At 39.6% G+C, this 17,555-nt stretch overlaps 1 protein-coding gene across 1 annotated transcript in view; it reads right to left on the bottom strand.

Annotated features, from left to right (window-relative positions):
- megf10 (multiple EGF-like-domains 10) overlaps positions 1-9,551 on the bottom strand; it is a 77,658-nt gene extending 68,107 nt beyond the window's left edge. Inside the window, exon 1 of the mRNA XM_036595443.1 lies at positions 9,110-9,551. The gene's annotated coding sequence lies outside the window, so the exon portion shown is untranslated. The remainder of the gene's footprint in view (positions 1-9,109) is intronic.
- Between the last annotated feature and the right edge of the window lie 8,004 nt (positions 9,552-17,555).

Genomic DNA, 17,555 nt, shown 5'->3' with positions numbered 1-17,555 from the left:
TAGCATTATATCATCTCAGATGCTCAGCTGAGGAGAGGAAAGCAACTGGTTAATCACTTCTCAAAAAGGAATGTACACATCTGCAAAATAAAAAAAAAAAAAGAGAAAACGAGGAGAAAATGCATACAGAATTTTTTTGTGGTGTTAATGTTAAGCTGTTTATTTTGGCTTGTAAATCCAAAAAGTAGTGGATCTGAGGTCTAAGTTAGTAAGCAAGAAATACTACATTGTTAGACAGACCCCAGGATCAAGAATGCTGAGAGTTGTCTGTAATTTAAACTGTAACGTATTCAAATCCAAAACGAGCATCCAATTATCAGCAATACATAAATTAAACAATGTTAATGTCATTTCAGCCCAGAAAGCGTCATGACAACCTAATGTCAAAAAAAAGCAATGTCACCTGACACAGATGTTATGTCAACTTGGCAAATGCAACCTTTCTGACAACAGAGTGTTTATGCAGCTTTATGTCAGTTGCCATGAAGGGTTAATGTAGGTGTTATGAAGCCTCATGAAAGCTGCCCTACAGTGTTACCTTATAATTAATTAATAAATCAATTTTACATGGCTAACATTAGACAGTGAGACTGACCTGCATTATTTTTACCACAATAATTTACTTAAGCCAATTTATAAATAATTTATTTGTTGGATTATATCAATAGATTACATGATTGGACTATACAAATGGATAATCCTTTTCAGCAAAACACCCACAGAAACACTTGTGTGGAACTGTGATTGATGCTCACAGCACACTGGGCTCATTTGTATATTGTTGACTTTATTGCAAAGGCCAACATCACGATAATGATTAACAAATAATGCATTGTGCAGCCGTAATGAACGGTCACTACAAACACCTTCACAGCCACTCCACGTCATGGTATCTGCTTAGCATGCACAACTGCACCAGGCAAGTTTCCTCTGATCTGGGATTTCCTGTTACTACAATAGCAGTGATGCTCTGGCAACACACAGTAGTAATGTTTTTACAGCGCGGCTGAATGGCGCTCTAAGTGGGCCTTGTGGCTGGATCTGCACGACCTCCTGAAAGATGACCCTGTGGGGGGAAGCACACAAGACCGGTCTCCTCCGGACAGCGTGCAGGCGGCTGATGGCAGCAGCAGCACTGGCCCACTCCGGTTTCACGAAGCTGACTGGACACAGCTGCACCCACAAAGCCCTCAACAACTGGGAGGCCACACAAACAAGGGTGTTGCTGTGGTGTCTGAAAAGGCCCATACACAGTGGGTGCTTGGGGGGGATTTGGGGCCGACCAGAGGACTTTGATACGCAGAGCCCAAGCCCACATCAGCAGCCTGGAGTCCATTCATGAGTGGAGGGCACACTCTCTGAAGTGCGTCCAAGCTCAAGACACTGGACAGACGTTACATCCCCAAATATTTGCTCACTAACACATGAGGCCTCAACTCCTGATGTATATCAGTGCTGACTATTCAGACCAATCTGGATTTGAAGATCCAAAAGGTCAAGTAGAAGATATCTCACCCGAAGCAAAGAAAAAAATCCTATGCTCGGATTCATTTAATGATGTGAACAAACGCTCTCTTGTTTCGAGTTTTGGAAGTTGACTATAAGTAAAAATCTTTTAATGGAAAAGTACAGTCCTTGGACTAAAGAGCCAGTCCCTTCAGTTTTTTGTCAACCTGACAATAATTTCAGATCCCAGAATGTCAGTTTTGCATAAAAACCTGATTGCAGAAGTAAAACATTTTCAAGTTCAACTCAGCGTAACGTGAATTTACATCACTGGCCAATGGCACAGCGTCTTTGGCTGCACTGACCTCTAAAGGGGCAATCCCAACATATAGGTGTACTGAAGATACAAAAAGAGGGAACTGCTATTCCTAACAATGTCTAACTTCTCATAATGGTATTCTGAGCAGAAAAACAGCATTGCCTTGTATGGCTGAATAATTTGGGGAAAATAGCTAATGGCAAATAAGCAATTTAAATGTGATTACTTCTGTGAATCATGCTCTGGGCGTTTTTTCATCAAGAAGATGAGCACATACGTTTTTTCTGGCTTGAGGCTTGAATGCTGAAAGTAGTGCGCCAGACTTCCAGTTCGAAAACTCTGGGTAATTATGTTCAATTTCCCCACATTAGAAAAACACTGAGTAATGTAGGTTATAATTAAAATTGCAGCTCTTGCGATTTGAAAATTGCATTCTTTCAAATTGTGATTTCAATATAAAACTGATCACTCATTCAGTCCTTGGCTGCACACAGCAAAATATTTTAAAGTATTGATGGTAGAATACTGAACGCAATTTCCTTAATGTAGTTAGTAATGCATTTAGAATACATTTCAATATAGTACAAAGGGCAAAACCCTACTTTTGTCAGTTTTACTTAATTTACAATGTTTCTTTCTGTTTTCTTTATGTTATTCTTTAGTTTCAAGAAAGAAGTGTATCATTTGTGTTTTTCCTCTTCGTGTCCTTTAGACCACCGCTGCTGTCACAACCCCTTGAGCAGGACTGCTGCTTTTCTCATGAACTAAGCAAAAGTGGGACATTTTTTGGTAAGTGCTCTAAGGAACCAACATAAAAACTACAGATGTCTTTTGTGTTTTGTGAGTAAGTTATGTTACAACTGTACAGGATATAGTTCAGTTTTGACTATAAAGTGCTATGCAAATTTTTACTTAATGACATGTATGTGTCATGCAAGAAAACACATGCATGGGTCTAATACAACTTCAATGCTCAGCTTTTCACTTGGCAATTGATTTATCAGTCTACTCAGGCTTTAGCAAAATCTTCAATATTTGTAAAGGAGCTGGTTATTAAGGTCCTCTAACGAGTGTTTGCTACACATCATGTGTTGATTTTAAAATACTTAATAAACAATTGCAATAAATAAACAACTTTTAAAAATTGCATATTTTTTAAATTTAGTGGGTAATTATTCCAAACATATTTTCCTAAAAATGTAAAAAGTAACTGCAATTTGAATACTGCCCTCTCAAAATGCGACATGGACTAAATATAGATACCTAATTCCTGTATTCTGAATACTTGTTTTCAAGTACACAGGACCGAGCCAAACCCTGAGAGAGAGCAGATATGAAAACCTTAATACCTTCACTGTCAGTGACATGGGATATGTGCTGTGCATAAATTACAGTGTATTTAACACAGGATGTATTCTGGTAGCTATCAAGAAAATAATGCCCTCTCCCATCTGTTATAAAAATCCAGCTACATTGCAGAATCCTTTCAAGAACACTGATTTAGAGCCCAGTGTCAATTTCTTTCCAATCCAAACAACCTCACCTCCCACTACAATATTAGCATAGAGCTCTGGAATAAGCAGAAGGCAGGGAAGAAGGAAGAGATGGAAACTAGGTCTACATCTACTTCCCTTCTGTTTTGGCAGTGAAAGTAGAAGTACTGGGTTGCACTTCTTTAGGGTGCAGGTTCTGGGTAAAAGTGGAAGACACTTAAGTAAACACAGCTGACAGACAGAGAGAGTTTGCTGTTGAGCTTTCCAACAGACTGTTTGAGACAATCATCATACCTGCAAACTCTCAGTCTACAGTCATGACACAATCTAAAAACAGTTTTGTTGTCAAGTGAGCCACCAAGTGCTTGACTGAGAAGTGCAGGCCTACATGTCAGTGGGAATCTGTCCAAACTGCTATGGGTAAAAAGCAACGTGAAAGGTTCAGCTAAACATTTGTTCAGCCTTGTGGTAACAGAAGCAGGTGTAACCCCAAGCCACAATTCTGCTGCAAAAAAAGAAAACTCCCAGAATAATTAGTTTTCAAGTCACAGGCTGGTTGCTGCCTGAGCTTTTCAGAGCATGCAGGCAGTGAGGGAGGGGCGTTCTGTGGGCAATGCTACTCAGGGGGCTAATTAAAAACTCCACAGAATGCTGCATTAAACTGCTCTTTCTCCAAACTGTCTCCAGTTCTCCGTTTATGGGGACAGGTGGTGCCTTGGGCCGGTGTCATGAGATAGGATTCTTACTCTCCAATGACAGCAGAAGCTTCTCTTTGTTCCTGCTTGAATCTTCTTTGGCTGTTAATCCTGGCTTTACTAGCAAGAAAACACCTCAAACATTAGTATATCCAAAAGCTGTAATTGAATTACGGTATGTAGAAATGATTTCTGCTGTGAGGTCAATCTTAGATTTCATGCCCATGAGGATATGGCTTTACCAAATGTGAAGGCCCAGAGAGAAAGAATTCCAGACAAGCATAAGCTGCAGACAGCATTTAGGATAATGCAAATGGGTCTGAGGGCAGGAAATGACCATTGTGTCTCCTAGACTCATACGTAACATGTCTCCTACCCTTAAGAGCTCTAAAAGGCCTGGGAAGGAAATATATTATAACCCACTTCATTTCAAGTGGCATTCCAACTCAAGCACAAGGGCACAGGAGAGGGGTTGTTTCCTCTACTGCCAGCAATGTTTTTGTTGTAATGCTATTACAATCAAGTTGTCGCTGCTTAAGACTTCTAGCTAATTTTATTCAGTCCTCTACAAGCGAATTTATATCAAGTTAGGCTGAAACAGAAGCGGCTGAATCCTTCATTTCCACATGCACATATCCTGCTGTGTGTGGTGAGATGTAATGTGGTGATGGCAGCAGCCAAGGGTGATGACATCCAGGCTTTTTCAATTTGGATTTGGACCTGCAATACCTATACAAAGCCAAGGATGGGCTGTGGTTCCCTTAGTAAATAGGTTCCGGATGAGCATAATCACAACAGTGTGGCTGACACTTCTTGTAAATCTCAGATGTGATGTTTTATATTAGCCAATACCAATAACAAGGTACAAAGCCAAACACCATTATAACAAAGTCTATTTTCAATAAACGTCTTGGACAAGGTTGGAGTGCTTCACATGTGCCCATAATGTGCCTCTTTAGGTCTGCCAACACTTGCTGAACTAGTAACTTTTACAATTACTCGTTGCGTTTTAAATCAAAATCGATTTACAGCTATGATTTCACTGCTGGTTGTAAACTCAAGACGTTCTTCAGAATACACTGAGCCCTATAAAGAAGCTGATCATGCTCCTTAGAAGGTTTTGCTAGACACAGATGTGTTTCCGGATGGGCCTGAAAAGGCAGAGCCTGTAGGTGGGTTCAGGTTGTGGTTTCTGAGGCATTGCTTTGGGATCAAGGACAAGGAAGTCATCCTACCAACTACAAGGGACACACAATATGTGGGCCCAGAAAGGAAACCGTTCAGATTTTCTCTGTGAAACTACTGGAGGAAGAGATTGGTTTAGAGGCTCAACTAAAACTATTCTCCATAACACTGACAAAATATTAAACCTCTAAAATTGATGCCTGGCTCATTTTGTACAAGAACAAACCAGGCCAGAGCACTGGATTCTGGCAGCTCTGGGCAGTGCCAGCATCAGTGAGGGCAGTCAAAAGCTCTCTGTGTCTTTGTAGGGTCGCTGCCTTCCCGCCCTCTTCACTAAGCAAGCCAGTAAACTCAGGCATGTGTGCCTGTCAGTCAGCCACATCTCCATTTGTCCAATCCTTTAGGGCACTCCCAAACAACATCTGTCTTTTTATAGAAAAAAGGCAACAAAATCTGAGCAATTTTTTCAGATCCAAACTGCGTGTGAATGAAACAAATACACTTTGAGAGGGTCTCCACTACATTCCCCACTAATCAAAGTGCTCACAGCTGTTTGCAGTCAGCCAGCAGGGCCATAACTGCTTTACGATATTTTTACCATGTTTTCCATTTTGTCTAGTGCAAACTGGTTTGGCAAAGAGTTAATTCAGGTTCTCTTATGTAAAAGAATGGCCTGAAGGAGTCATTAACAAAATACGGAAACATTAAACGTCTCTTACTTTGACTGACTGGATAAGTCTGACTCAATTTGAATACTAACTTTTGTTCTGGTCCCCAGCCAAAGTTTATTTCCACTTAGGGGATACAAGCAGCCAAAACTAACATTTGTACTTCTATGCACAACTCAACCCTTCATATACTTAATTTCCAGTCAAAACATCCACTAAATATAAGTTATTAATTTTTAGTGTCAGTAAAACAGCAGTAATTTGTAAGAAACTTCTAAAAGGCCTTTAGAAGTAATTATAATATACTGTAACTGTCAGAACAAAATCTTGCATCATTCTAAGTGATTTTGGACCATTTTAATTGGTGAGTTCATTATGAAATTCTGACACAGTGTAAAGGTGTAAAGGACATGTGGTGCAAAAGGAAAATCGGCAAAAACGGAAATATAAGGTTTTCCAAAAGCAACAATATATATTTATATATTTTCAGTGCTTCACTCTTTGCCTTTACTACAGCTTCAGTTTTTTGAGAGAGACTTGCTTTAATTTTTCTGAGAAATGTGCAGGCATATTTTTCCACACCTCCAAAGTTTAGTCTTAGAAGTTGGTTGCATTTTCTGCTTTTCATGATCCAAATAATCCCAAATTTTCTCATTTTTTTGTCTATTTTCTTTTTCTCAGTAACACCTTCTTGAGAGCTACACATGCTTTTAGACCCATATTTTCCTTTGACTTGCCCCTTCTTTATGCAAGTGATTATCTCATATCTAATCATCTCAGAAATATCTCCTCAAAAGTAAATAACTTGAACTTAGTAGCCATTTTGATAGTAAATTATATAACTATATGATATGATACTCTCACGATATGAAGCACACTGTGTGTGCTTCATATCGTGAGAGAACTGATTTGTGTAAAATTCCACTGTTTTCAACAAGAAGTGAACTAATCTAAACCAAACCATCTGCAACAGCCTGGCATATTTTTATCTTCCAGAAAACTGAAAACTAGGTCCATGATGACAAGACCTTTAATTATGACAGGGAATAATGCTGTTTTTATTGCAACCAGCTGGAGTAGCCTGCCACTCCCAAAAAGAAACTGCACACTACAATATAAATATGGTCAGGGTCAGTGCTTGCAACAAACATCTTGATATCTTTCAAGACTGTCATTCTTATTAAGTTAAGCAGTGAACACGAGTGAATTCCAGTGTTGCAGTGTTACTGTTTTAAATAAGTTGTAAGTCCTTGGCAATTGCATATACGTCATTTTCAAAACACATACTTTATCATAGATTTATAATAATATTTACTTAATAACACTTGGTACAAAAACCTCTGAATTAATTTGACTTTTTGTTATTTCACCCATAAAAACCTAAAGAAAACTCAAACTAGGCAACTTCACACATTGACCTCAAACCAGCACAGCTGTTCAGAACAGATCGTAAATGCATTGACTGGGCCAGAGAGAACATACATTGTGGATAAAGGCTAAAAAACAGGCAACGTATTGTAGCACTTTGTAAGACAAGTGGTTTGAAAACCATGTCCATATGTATTACTTATGACTGGATGTCCTCTATTATGATTGTTCTAGACACCTGTCCTGAGGCAAGTGGACAGTTTGGTCCTACAGTGTAACTAAAGAGATGCTCCACATGACCTAGGAGACAAAAGCAGTGGTGGGCCATGCTACACCACATCTACAGTGCATTTCTCAACACTGTGTGTTGATTTTTTTTGCCAGGGATTTTACATCTCACGCTCACAAGTACATGCTGTGAGTAATCAAACAGTGCAAGCTTTCCCTGTGGCCAAAGAGTCCGCTCCTCCATTCAAAGCCAGTCACATGACTGTGAAACCCACAGAGGCACAAAAGCCCAACACAGTGGGGGCCCTTCTCCCGCACCGCCATGCCCCAAGGACACTGGCAAGATTTCCTTCATGAAAATAGCTCAGCCCTGCAGAATTGACTGGCACGGCTTAATTCAATCATGTGGTACACATTCTTCTTGTTAACTCATCACTAAAGCTCTATTCTTTATCTGCGCCCTTTATCTGGGCCATGACAGGTTGCAGAAGCACCATGCACTGGAAATCTACGCATGTAAACAAGCTGCTTTACCACCGAACAATCAAAGTAGGATAATGAAATTATCGAAAACTAATGAAACTAATTGGTGACATGAAAAAAACACAGCTCCACTGGTAAAATCCATGAGTTCACTGATACATAAGACTGGATTCTTGAAAAGCCAGTTAAGAGTCAAATCAACCCCATTAGTCTGGAGATCAGAAGTGCTTCGCATGTTTGAATAATGAAGGAATAGTTTGGCGAAAAATGTAATTTACACTATTTCCCACTTAACCCCAGATATAATTGATCAGCAAAGACATACTTGGTGTGCAATATTTTTTTCTATAGTTTAAAGCTGGAGCTACATAGTTAACATTGCTAACAAACACTAGAAGTTATTGGTCACCCAAATTTTTTTTTGTAAACACTTCTCTCAACCAGCTCAAACCTCATCCAGGTTTTAGGTTTTCATTAAGGGCGAGCAGACTTGTCAATGCAGTTTAGGACACAGTATGATTACTGTGGACTATCAAAATGAAGAAAAACTTGTTTAGGTGTAGCTGAGTGCTGGAATTTGGCACAAATGGAAAAGATTTGGGTGATTTTTCTCTCAACCATTACTTTAATGCTAATTCAGATTAATTATTCATATAATATTATTCACAATAATCATGCCAATGAGTGCAATAATACTGTAAGAAACTATTTATAGTGCATATAGGATACTATATAAAACTTCCATAGTGCTTCTATAATACTCTACAATATTTACCCTTGTATAATACTCCTGCAATACTGTATTTGTTCTTTGCATGGTTCAATTGTTCTTCAGATTGATGGAGAATGTATTTATATGGTTCTGTATAGAACCTTTTTTGACAATGGTTCTACATAGCACCAAAAAGTGTTCTGCTATTGTTACAATGTCAAGCCAAGTACAGAATAGAAGAACTTTTTTGGTGCTATATAGAACCATACACAACACATTCTCCATCAGTCTGAAAAAACATTTCACCATACAAAGAACCATTTCAGCATGAAATGATTCCATGTAGAACCCATGGTTCTGAACTCCCTCTACCAAAATTAAGAATTTATGATGTCTTTATTTTTAAAGCAAATTAATACGTTTTTTTTACACTTAAAATGCCAAAAATGTACCTTCAAAATGGTCTTTAAACGGTTCAAAAGAAAGAAAAGGGAAAAACAGTCCAGCCTCACCGGTTCTACGCTGAAGTACTCGACCGCTCCAAACTCATGGATCCGCTGTGAGAAGCGCTGCACTTGGCTGAAAGTTTGTGGGAGAGCGGCTTCCTGACAGGAGGCGCTCTGGACATCAAACGCAAAGATTATTTCCACTGATTTCGACGAACTCGGCTAAAACTGTGAACTTCGAGAAACGATGCGACGCGAATGTTTTGTGAGAGTGAGAACAGCAGCTGTGGGGTCGACCCGTTAGCATCTCCTCGGCGCTTTTCGGGACCCTGAGAACATAAAGTGAGAAAACACCATGCAGCTTGTTGTGATGACCTCACTGCCGTGGCAGCCAATTAGAGCCACGGTGAGGAGACCAGCGGCTCGCGCACTCATCTGCATCATCATTAGCTCGCAGTTCATCAGCGCAGGATAATGAGCTCATTTTCTACTGAAACAAAACTGTGGAACCCGGACCCCACTTTATAAACCCCTGACACAAAACCTCCTACTGCTCTGACTCCAGACAACAGAAACGATGGGATGATTTAGCACATGTATAAGTACACGGGTGTATATTCAGTGAGGTATAAGTAAAGGGAAATGTGTCATCTTAACTTAATTCAGTGCATGTTAAGTTTTCTCTAGTGTTTTACTAATTAAAACCTCTGACAGCATCTGAAACTGCACGTTAAAGCAAATAAAGGGAAATGTCGCCGCCTACTGTTCAAATAGGCAACATACGTTTCAATTTTGCAGATGAGAGTGGGCCCTGCATCTCCTGACTGCCTTAAAGAGCATCTGACACACACACACAAAAAGAACACATTTTCCCACCTTTTAGAGTAAAATATTAGTAAATGTTGTTAAAGTTTCTACATGTCGTTTTCACTCTCAAGTCTGTATATGGAAACTAAGCTGCAAAAGCTTTTGAATTCTGAATTCATCGTTCTTGTGATGTCACATTTACATTCATGCCTATCTTAACTGTAATTTAAACAGTTTGCTGTGTGTCTGTGGCCTTTTTTCCTGTTTAATCTGCTGTTTCTGTTGCCTCTTTGGAGACTGCAGAGTTTCATGTTTTGATCTCCAGCCCTGTGTTTAATCCTATCTAGTATTCATTTTCCTTTTTTGTGACATATAGGCCTATGGGTGGAAAACATATTTGATCACAGGAGGACGAAACCTACTCGGTGCGATTTTTATTCTGGTTTAGGATGAGTGTGGCTGTATTTTGCCCAGTTTTGTTGAACTACATCAAAGAAGAACAGCTTTGTTCAGCTAACTTACAGTAAAGAAGAACGAGTCACCATACACTGATTATTGGAATTTTTTTTCCATTAGAATGTCTAAAATGTATACTTGATACATTGGCAAATAATTTAAATAATAGCCCATGTAACATTATAAAACATTGTAGCATTGTGATCAAAGAGCACCATTATGTACAAAGCAAAACCACTCAGGTAGATAAGTTTTAAAAGGTGCCATATCCAGATTTTTAGCCTATGACTTGTGGTCCTGTGTACCAAACAGTTGTAATTCACTTTTACATGCCCATTTCCCAACCCCTCGTTTCTGGGGGCAGTCGTGGGCTGGAGGTTAGGGAACCAGCCTTGTGACCGTAAGGTTGCCGATTCGATCCCCTGAGCCGAAAGTACGTGACTGAAGTGCCCTCGAGCAAGGCATCTAACCCGCAACTGCTCCCCGGGCACCATGGGTAGGGCTGCCCACCACTCCAGGCAAGTGTGCTCACTGCCCTAGTGTGTGTGTGTTCACTAGCGTGTATGTGGTGTTTCACTGCACAGATGGCTAAAATGCGGAGGTGAAATTTCCTCATTGTGGGACTAATAAGGGTCTCTTAATCTTTGGCTTTAAGAGCATTTTTCCACAAGGCAGCATGCTACAACTCTGAGGTTACTAATCTGAATCCAGAAGTATCTGTGCCATAGCTGAGTATTTTGTCTTTTACTCATTGGATAATTGAGCCTTTTGGATTTTGACTGGGCACAAGACTGATATAAAAATCTTTGTTATTATGAGTCTACGTATTGTGAGTCTAGGTTGACTTCAGTGTGAAGAGGAGGATAATCTGCTGTAGGATGAATACATAGCCTACTGAACTACACCTCTTTTGCCAACAAATCTCTCACACAATGAAATACGACCAGAGAACGTGTAGAGAGGAGAACTTCCACTCAGTATTGTGTACCGGATTTGTCAAACACTAGAGGGCACTCCTGAGCCAGCCCAAAATGTATGAGTTAATACAGAACGTTTGAGCAAAATCATAGTTTGTAAGTGCTTAAACATTTTATATAGAAAATGCATTAATTTCCTGAATACAGTACAGAATAACAAATTTTAACACTGTTATTTTTCGACTGGTCATTAATTCCAGTTATAGAACTTTGCAATGTTGTCCCATGTTTATTCATGTCAAAGAGCGCAAACCGCTTCACTCAGCCATTAAGTTGCTCCACTCACCAACCAATCAACGCTCAAGAGCAGTAATGTCAGCCAATCAAAGCCTATATATATATATATATATATATATATATATATATATATATATATATATATATGTATATCAGGTCCACTTTCCATATAGGTGTAGTTTGTAGCTCCACCCCTCTGCAAAGGTGGGACAAGGATGTGCTGTCTGCCACAGCCTTAAATGCCGGAACCAACAGGTGCGCCTGGTTGGCACTGATAACCCCTTGGTATTCTGGGATTTTGAGTCTCCCAAAGTAACAATGTCTCGCTGCCGTCGCCCTCTGCTGGCAGCCGGCAACACAGGCTGACCCTTTACAGAAAGTTTAAAAGCGCCCTTAGACTAAATGAAAACTTGGGGCATTGTGTGCATTTAAACATAGCAAATTAGCAATATGTTTACAACTAATTTGCATAAGAAAACCCTTTACACAATCACCATAAATCAAGTTTCACAAGGGCAGGAAAACAACGAAAAGGTTTACAAGGACTTACCAAGAAGAGCAAGGAATTCCCTTCTTTCCTTTATGGAAACGAACAAGTTGTTAGGCCTACATAATGCACACTTTCTGTTGAACATGTCTTAAACAAGGATGTGGAATAAGCCTTGGAATAGTCTTTAGACACAGAATAGTATTTGTACTAAATTATAGTATATTTTACTATAGTCTTAGTCTTAATCAGAGTCTGGTAAACTGTCACTCAGAAGGGCAGAATACAGTTTATGTCAGAAAAGGTGCTTCTAGACCTTTAAAAATGAGATTATTAAGATATTAATAAGATTCTAGGAACATTATTAAATAGTTTTAGGCATATTTTGCACTGTTTACAATCTTATGATGAAACTAAGAAAGCATTAAATAGGAATATTGACAATCACTGATGTTTTAATCAATGCCTAGAATGAATTAGAATTCATGTTTAGAAAAAAACAAAAAACAAACAAAAATGCTGCATAGTGATTACTATTAAATGTGATGTTTTTATTTAATATTACATAGTAATATAGTCAGCCTGACACTCTTGAATTATATTTGGATAACTTTCAATCCTGAGTCAGTCGTTTTATCCTAATGATCAAAACAAGAATTAACTATTGCCTGTAAAGTGGAATTAACTGAATCAGACTTTTGGACACTGGTTATACCTTAAAGGCATAAATAGCAGTTACATCAATTAAATAATTTACATATGTTTCATGTATGTAAATTATTTATTATTTTAAAAATATTTAATGTTTTATTTTATTTTTTTTTTGCTAAAAAAAGCAGTCCACACTATGAGTAATTTGAGCAGCCTATAGGAAGGACTAAGGAAGTACAGAAGAAAAAGTACAGTGATGACAGTGGGTTTGCAGTAGTGTGTAATGTTTTTTGGACCATTTTTCACTTCAAGGAACACAGACGAGGTGCACAAAAGTGACTCAAATGTACAGCCAGTCAGAAGCTATTCTCCCTTATGGTTCTGCTGCTCTGGCCAGGGCTAAGTTACCGTGCTGAAACACTGTGCTGAGCGCAATTTGCAAGCTTCCTATGCCCATAGAGCTAAAATGCCACGGTTACTCTATATGCTCAAAATTATTGGTCCTTACAGTGAAAAAAAGACTATGCATATGGTACAAAATAACAGTAACACCACACAAAATACTCACTGGACATTTAATCAGGTTAACCTACAAATTATAGTTGAACAGTTACTAACTGTAGTCCACCTATTGATGCACGATTTTTCGTCAGTTCATCAAAAGAGATCACCTTAAGACCAATACTGATCAACTATTTTTTAGGGTGAAAGACTATTCTCAGCACCCAGCAGTGACACTGACAGGGTAATGCATGTTGCCATCTACCTTTCTGGTGCACTTTGTAAGTGTACAATAAGAGACTGTAGTTCATGTTTTTCCATGCACCATTTATCTCAGCTACTTTCTAGCCCTTCAGGAACTGACCACAGGACCACTGTTTGTTAAAGATTTTTGGTCTGCAGACCATCCTTTGCCCAGCAGTGACATTAAGGTGAGTAAAAACTCCAGTAACACCGCTGTGTCACCACTCATATAAGCATCACACACTACCATATCAGTGTTGCAGTTGTGCTGAGAATGCTTCACCACCCAAATAATATCTGGTAAGTGGTGGTCCTTTTCTATTTATCAATGGGATAGAGGAGAGCTACAGTCTGTAACTGTATAGCTACAAGGTGCACCTACACTGACGTGCCAAAAGTCATGGGACAGGATTTAGTATGTTGCAGTGTCCGATGGTACGGTCCATCCTGCTGGAATATACAGATACATGAAGTCCATGAAGGGCTGCAAATGGTTAAGCAGTAAAACATAGTGGTCTTCGGTCAATAACGCATTTAAGCAGACCAGTGGACTCATCCCTCAACCCATGCCATGAGAACACACTCTACACCAGTATGGAAACACCAGCCTGCACAGTGCCTTGTTGAAAACTGGGGTCCATGTCTTTATGAGGTCTGCACCGCACACGAACCCTACCATTAGCCCGAAACAACTGGTACCGTGACTCATCAGACCACATGTTGCCAGTCCTCTAGAGTTCAGTTCACAACCTCACAAGCCCAGGTGAGGTGTTGTTTCGGTGTCATGGTGTTAATAGAGGCACTTTGGTGGGTCTTCTGCTCTCATGGAAGCTACAGAACGCTGCACTGACATGTGGGATACGCGTGTGGGGCCTACAGCATTGAATGTGGATGCGATTTCTGCCAGAGTAGCTTGTCTTCATGGACAATTCTAACCAGATGCCGCTGGTCAGATCATTAAGCACCTAGGGACGACCACTGCACTGTCCACCGTGGGTGGTAATGCCTTCCAGGACGTATTCCTGGTACACACGTGATACCCTTGATCAAGGAATGTTAAATGCCTGTACAACTTCAGAAATGGAATGTACCATCTTGGCATCCACTATCATGCCAAGTTTACCTCTCCTTGCCATGAGCATGCTGGCCAGTGTCCAACATCACTCACAAGATAACACCTCACAAGTTATACAGGTGTGGGCGTTCCCAAGCCGTCCCCTGAGGTAACATCACTTCATAAACAATTTACATACTGCTATCCCATGACTTTTGGCTTGTCAGTGTATATGGTAACTGTAACAGATAGAGTGACCAATGAGTATTTAATGTGGTGTTTGTTACTTTGCACACTCCCTATACTGAATCATGCCAAAATATGAGGAATACATAAAGTTTTAACCTTACAGCCACACAAGTGGCCTTATCACAAGAAACAACAGATAGCTCAGTTTAACCTCAGACTCAGCTAAACTCAATGCCTCACAGTTTTGACCCCTGAATGCTTGGCCTGACCAACCTCTCTATTTCTCTCCCTGATGATGCCTCCATAGAAGACTTCCTGACTGTCATGGGAGCAGTCTGAAATACATAAGTGATTTTTTACACTACATACCACAAAAAGGACATTCAGTTTGAAATTAAATCAAAGCCTGTGTCTTTATATATTTAAGTGGAGCAACAGATGACATTGATATATTTTAATCATAAAACAGATTAGTTAATCTAGCCTTTGCAGTGTAGTCATGGTTTGCGTAGCCTATCATTTTCTGTTGACTTCCTCGTCCCTCTTTGTTGAGCACGGGTGAGAGGCATAGACACATCTGAGATCGGGGTTTGTACAGATGGGGCAAGTAGGTTGGAGTTAGATATAGATGGGTCCAGCAAGGTGGTGATAGGTATAGATGGGGTGAGTAGGGTGGGGATACATGTAGGTATGATGGGGACCAGATGGGGTATGGGTTGAGGAAGATGGAGGGGATAGGCTGGGGGTGTGTGTATATGTGGTGGGTGGGCTTAGGTTTGATGTCAATGGGGAGGGAGAGGGTGTAGATGGGACAAGCAGGATGGGGTTTGGTGTGGTGAGGGTAGGTGTAGCTGAGGTGGGTGGAGTGGGGGGTAGATGTAGATGAGGCAGGTGGATGTCGGATCGATGTAGATATGGCAGGAAGCTTGGGGATAGGTGAGGTGGGAATTTACACGGATGGGGCTGGATATAGTGTTGGCTTGAGGTCCATTAAAAAAATGCACTGATGAAAAAGTTTTAATGTGTACAAAGACCAGTATTAATGAGCACAGCACTGCTAGCTGGTTTAACTATCTTATTCTAAGCTGCACTATGTGGTCTGGATGCCATATTTTGTGTTCACCACCAGATGGCATTATTTCATATTTTATTTTTTGTTGATGTTCCACTAATTAAAAAAAGGATGAAATAGCTATAAAATATAATTCATATTGATACTGTAACAATTGACCCTGATGGAAATGTAAAATGTAGACTTGTATAAGTCTAAAAACTGAACATAATCTGGAAACACAAGCACTTTCACCACTATACGATCATAGCAATTTGTAAAGGTAATTGTATTATTTTCATGAATTTATATCTCTCATGTCATTGGTTTATTTTGGAAATATATTTAGACCAATGTATTCTTTGGGCAATAGAATGTTTGCATGCTGTCTCATCCCAATTTGGTGTCCAGGGTCATATATATATATATATATATATATATACATATATATACATACACACATATATATATACATATACATATATACAGTCATATATATAGAATACAATGAAGCTTGTCTTTTTTAGTTATTATGAAAGGTTTAAGGAATATCTACACCAAGGATATTTAATTGGTTGCCTCCAAACACACACACACACACACACACACACACACACACACACACACTTTCTAAACCGCTTATCCTTCTGGGTCACAGAGGGGAGCTGGAGCCTATCCCAGCAATCATTGGGCGAAAGGCAGGATACACCCCTGGACAGGTCACCAGTCCATCGCAAGGCATCCAAATAGTTTAATGAATTCAATATAGCTGTAATGCTAACCTGGCTGACAGCATCCAAAGTCTCATTTGTTGAATTCCTGTGAGGAGCGAGAGAAAGGGGCACATTTCCTTTCAGAAAATGTAACATAACTGCATATCTTCAGTGGGCTAATTTGTAAGGATGATAACATGAGCAGGTTTCTCTATTTCTTTATGAGAGCTGAGTAACATTAACTTATTTTTGCTGTTTCACAGAACCAACAGGTCATTATTGTTTTGTCCCATTTGCTAATGTTTGTGATAGCTAATCACAAGGTAGCACAACTCGTCCCAGATAGCAATGAATTTTTGGCCCAAATGTGGCCCACATCGGCAGTTCTCTGTATATGGGCCAGATGACAGGTGTGATATGGGTAAATGATTGACCATACACACATTTAACATGGGCCACGTCTGGGCCAAATCAAGTTAGGCCTAAATGTGTCTGTGGTCTGATGTCAGAACACTGCCATAGCCCGCCTTACTTTCGTGTAGCCTAGTGACATCAAATTGATGTGCAATAGCTTTAGCTTGATGGAGCAATATTAGTATTAAGGCTCTTTAACGACCTAGTAATTCGGAGGATCCAGTGATGTTTGAGAGAAAAATGTACACAGAACAAAACGTATCGAGTTCTGAATATTTTTATTTAACACAGGGTACGATAGAGGCGATTTTTCGAAAACCCCATTTACTCTGGCCAGAGAAATCGAGCTTAGACCCAGATTTCCTTATATGGGCATGACACAGGCTACAGACTGACGCTTGACTGCAGGGTCTATTGCAAGTTATAACCCTGGATCCTCTCTGGAGCATAGGACACACTTGATTTGATATCTACCTCACAAATTACATTCACCATATTATTAAATTTCATTTCTTTCTTTTTTCCTGGTCAGTGTGCATGACCTAACTGGCTAATAAACATAATGACATAAAGAGCCTGCAATCTGATCCATCGTCAAATTTTATATCTAATGTGTAGTGTACAAAGTGTTCATATCTGTATCTGAAATAAAAGCAGTTTAAGCTCTGAATACATAAAATGTCATTTGTTTCATAAGCACTCTTATAACACGAGAGAATTAAAGGAAGCAGA

Source organism: Colossoma macropomum, unplaced genomic scaffold (genome assembly GCF_904425465.1).
Source record: "Colossoma macropomum unplaced genomic scaffold, Colossoma_macropomum, whole genome shotgun sequence".
NCBI classification, from domain to species: Eukaryota; Metazoa; Chordata; class Actinopteri; order Characiformes; family Serrasalmidae; genus Colossoma; species Colossoma macropomum.
Note: the sequence above shows the minus strand (reverse complement) of the source record. Positions and strands in the feature narration are given on the sequence as shown.